Here is a 5,366-nt window from a genome sequence, read left to right on the forward strand (position 1 = left end):
TACTGTTAAATGCCATATCACTCACAGAACAAAAAGTACCATGGCATTTCTATGATATTTTTGACATTTATATCACTTATAAAAAATACTGGTACTACTATGGTATTTCGAACATGGTACTCTGAAAGTATGCATACTACCATGATATTTTGGATATGAATTTCAATACCATGTTATATTTCTAAGTATTATAATTGAATATTACCACTGTATCCTAGGAATACCACTGTATTTTTTAAGGAATATATCTGAACATGTTCATAAAAAATATGGTATTACCATATTATTGTATAATGTATAAAGTACTTTGGCAGTACCATGGAACAATGCAAATGGAAATGTAATTTACCGTGAGACCGCCATGATATCATTCTAAGTACTATGGTACATTTTTAAGTGATCTAAATAGTGAGTATATTCCATACAATTTTCAGTACTCTAGTTAAACGATTAAAGCACAATATCTCCATCTGATACATAACTGCAATTTGTATACCAGGGTACCCTACTGTTTATAAACCATGGAAACATTATGGTGCATTTTAATACTCAATATATTAAAAAAGCAGGACATGTGCACAGTAGTACTTAAAAAGAGAGACGATAGAAAGTGGTGTAGAGGGGAGTGGCCTAATTTCCAAACTTCCCATCGTCATCCAAACACAGACCGTCGCTTTCTGGGTGTCGACAACGTGCCCTAACCAGGAGCAATTATTTACTCTATAAACATTTCATGGTAGAATCCTGGCTGAGACCAGCATGCAGTATTAATGGACAAGAACACCACGCCGTGTGAGTCAGTGTCTCTCTCTCTCAATAAAAAATGGATGGCAAAATAACGTGAAAAACCACAAAGCCATGAATAAATTACTCCACGCAATGTGCTCGCCTTCCCACCGCGCAGAGGTCGACCCGCCCTTCCCTTAAGTGCCATCGGGCACATGGTGGAACAGGGACCTCACAGTATTGACCTTTAACACAGCTGTTAAGTTGCACAGAAGCCGCACATGTGGTTCGAATCAGATAACATTTGCTATGGCCATTTTGCGCCATTTTACACATAAATGTCGGTGCGTTAGTATGCATGTGTGCCAACTATTACACTGTTTTTTTTTCTTCCCAAAGCTTTTTTTAAAGATTTTAAGAATACAGTGAAACAGTATTATGTAACATTATTACAATTTAAAATAACTTTATTTTAATTAAATTATTTAAATATGCTGACAAAAATCATTGAGGTGTGCTGCTTAATATTTCTGTGCAAACTTTTTTTTTTTTTAAAGGAACACTCCACTTTTTTTGGAAATAGGCTCATTCTCCAACTCCTCCCGAGTTAATAAGTTGAGTTTTACCGTTTTGAAATCCATTCAGCCGTTCTCCTGTTCTGGCGATATCACTTTTAGCATAGCTTAGCATAGATCATTGAATCCTATTAGACCAATAGCAACACGTTCAAAAATGACCAACGAGTTTCGATATTTGTCCTATTTAAAACTTGACTCTTCTGTAGTTATATAGTGTACTGATACCAGCGGAAAATGTAAAGCTGCGATTTTCTAGGCCGATAAGATTAGGAACTACACTTCCATTCCGGTGTAATAGTCAAGGAAGTTTGTTGCCGTAACATGGCCGAAGCAGGCGGAGTAATATCCAAAAAAAAGTGGAGTGTTCCTTTAATGCAGTATTGACTCGCTCAAGCACAGATGTCATAGCAATTAAACGCAGTGGCTCCTCTTTACATTATGTAGCACCCCTCTGCATTTAAGCTACCTGCTGAAGAGGTGCATTCTGGGACATGCATCACAGCCTACATAAATTTATTATCACTAATGCATTTTTCAAGCCCATTCTACTTAGAATTAGAATAGAACTACCTAGAACTCTCAAAACCTAGACTTCATCTAAAACCCCCTCTCTCTCAAACCTAAATATGTGCTTGATTCTGAAATTAAATCCACATTGCTGCAATTAACCTCATTTACGAAAGCTAAACCCAATTACGATGCAAATTCCCAGAGACTGAGAAACTCCTACCTGTAGCTTAAGGCAGCCACGGCCTTGAAGAAGATTTTACCCAACAGCCTTAGGTCTGCTAAGCGGGATTAAAGCAATTCATTCAAGTCTTTCAGCTGTAGACTAAAGCAGGTCTTTAAAGCACTACTCTTGACTCTAATCACTTTCCTAACACACATACGCGGTGGCCCGAGCCACCCTTAAGAACAGACAGGGAAATACGGCGACAGGCAGATGGAAAACGGGATGTGAAGGAGTTTGAGGAGATGAAGGGATCACAACAGCGTCTATGTTTTAAACTATGCAAAGCTCAACTGAAAAGCTGTGGAGCTGAAAGAGATGTCACTATTTTACTCATTTGAGACACATAATTGACTCCACGTTGCCTTAGAAGCATATTTGACAGGCCAAATTAGCAACAAACCATGTCAAGATAATGTTGTCTATTTGTTGCACTGATACGAACCGTTTTTCTAGTCAAAAAGACAAGTGTGTTATAGTATAGTGTATTATTGCACTGGTGAAGGACCAATATAAGCTCTTGCCGAAGGGTTTTGGAACAGTCACGTTACTTTGGCATTCTTCCCATTTCCCTCACCGACACTTGGACTTGGTATGGGGAGGAGAAATGCCAGCAATTTTCCAGTTTGTACTTATATAAACTGGATACATAAGCACTTTCAGTTTTCTGTCCATATGCAACCACCAGCCCCTGAAAACCATCCATCATCCAGTCAACATATGTAGGGCCACCTTGATGTCGAAACCCAAAATAGTCATGAATACTTGGCCCTTTGGAGAAGCTGTTCTTGAGCTAGTTCACAGGAGAGTTTGGCATGCATTTCTGAATTCCATTATAGCCATAAACAATAACAACCTCCCAAAAAAAAACAACAACAACCAAATAAATTAATTCTGATAGATTAATGCAATAGGTAACGTGAAATAATATTATATATATACATATACATATATATATATATATATATATATATATATATATATATATATATATATATATATTTTTTTTTTTTTTTTTTTTTTTTTTTTTTTTTTTTTAATTATTATTATTAATCTAGGTAATTTTTATGCATATACTAAATCTGATTTTAAATACAATGCATTTAGTTTGTTTTTGTTTTTTTTGTTACAATTCAATTTTGTATAAATGATCATCTTGTTCCAAACCTGTTTGAAATTGTTTGGTGTTTTTATTTATTTATAATGTTTTGTTTTTTTTATTTTTTATTTTTTTTAATTTTAAGATTTTTTTTTAAAACATTTGGGTCCAATTTATAAAACAAAAATTAAAAATATAAAAAGTATAAAATTTTGTAAGTGGATCACAAGATTTTTAAGAACATTGGGGTCCAACTTTTTATTTATTTATTTATTTTTCGTAAATTGGACCCCAATGATCTTTAAAATCTTTATTTTGTGATCCACTTACAAAATAATGCATACAGCTTAATGAATTGAACCTTACCTTAAATATTACCATAATCCAAGAGGAATATGTGACCCTGGACCACAAAACCAGTCACAAGGGTACACCTTTTGAAAACTGAAATTTGACTAAATAAGCTTTCCATTGATGTATGGTTTGTTACTGAAGGACAATATTTGACCGAGATATGACTATTTGAAAATCTGGAATTTTTCTCAAAATATAGAGAAAATTGCCTTTAAAGTGTTTTCCAAATTAAGTTCTTAGCAGTGCATATTACTATTCAAAAATTAAGCTTTGATGTATTTACGGTAAAAGAAAAATCGACCATTTTGACCCACAATGTATTGTTGGCTATTGCTACAAATATACCCGTGCTACTTACGACTGGTTTGGTGGTCCAGGGTTACGCAAAAGATACTAATGTTGAATAGGTAACTGAATGTGTTAATAACAATAATCACCAATAACAATTCTTCTGTCTATTAACAAAATCTTATATTAAATAAACTCCATTGAAAATGTTGAGTTTTTTTGTTATTATGAGACCACAGAGTGACAAATTGGCATCAGGATTTGTGGATACCCTGACACCACTGTCTTAAGCCTTTCTTGGAAAAGACTCCAGAAGGGCTTGTCAAGGCTAGCTGAGATCATTTAACAAAATACAGGGGGAACGCCTGAAAAAGGAGGAGAAAGGGGGTGGACAGAAAGTGAGTGGCCTGCATGTAAGGTTACACCTTCACCGAGTAGTCATAACAAAAAACTTCACCAAATCCATAAAGCCTGTACCTCTGGCTTCCATTTTCCCCTATAACAGCACCCACACTCTTGACATGTGTCACAGAAACCTCCAAGAGTCATTTACTCAAGAGTTCAGCACAGGGTTCAGTCCGACACTTCTGTACAAGAGATCGTAGAACATCATGTTCCATCGCATATTCAGCCTGATTTGTATTTGTATTGAACTTTTACACATACCTTGTTTTGTACCTTGAAGAATCTGCAAAATGTTAATTATTTTACCAAAATAAGAGGGATCATAAAAAATGCATGTTATTTTTTATTTAGTACTGACCTGAATAAGATATTTCACATAAAAGATGTTTACATATAGTCCACAAGAGAAAATATAAGACCTGAAAGATTTTTCTGAAGAACAGCAAGCAATTTAACTGTTCAGGACAAACAAGGGACTCATAATCAACTATTGCTGCAAAAAACACAGTTGTGGATTATTCAAGTCACAACACAGCACTAAGAATCAAGTGTATGAAAACTTTTGAACAGGGTAATTTTTATAAATTCAACTATTATTTTCTTTCGTGGACTATATGTAAATGTATTTTATGTGAAATATCTTATTCAGGTCAGTACTAAATATATTGTCAGGTCAGTACAATTTTAGCTCTTACTGTATTTCCAAATAAATAACTGAATTCTTGGTGCGCATAAGAGACTTTCAATAAAATGTAAAAACTTTCAAAAAATTTTACTGTTGAACAGTAATGTATTTTTTTTATTTTTTCTATAAACCTAAAATGATTTTTAAACATCAGTGTGTTTCTAAAAAATTGTTAATACATAACATATGTTAATTTAAAATACTTTAAATATGTTCATAATGTATGTTTCAATGTTTATGCAAACATATAAAAATGTATGCGAGCTAAAACAAAACTTTACATAAACGCTTCATAAGTTCTGATAATCACTAGAAAGCAAAGCAGCAAATGGGAACTTCCAACTTACTTTAGATGTTTTATCAATCAGCAATGGATTTGGAACATCAGCGTTGGATTCATCATTCAATTTCAATCAATAAATCAATGCAGTGGTGTTCACAAGGGATGGTTTAATGCATTTACTGTACTAAGCATCCAGTCTTTCAACTGCCAGTCAGGAA

The sequence above is a fragment of the Garra rufa genome, chromosome 11 (genome assembly GCF_049309525.1).
Source record: "Garra rufa chromosome 11, GarRuf1.0, whole genome shotgun sequence".
Taxonomy (NCBI): Eukaryota; Metazoa; Chordata; class Actinopteri; order Cypriniformes; family Cyprinidae; genus Garra; species Garra rufa.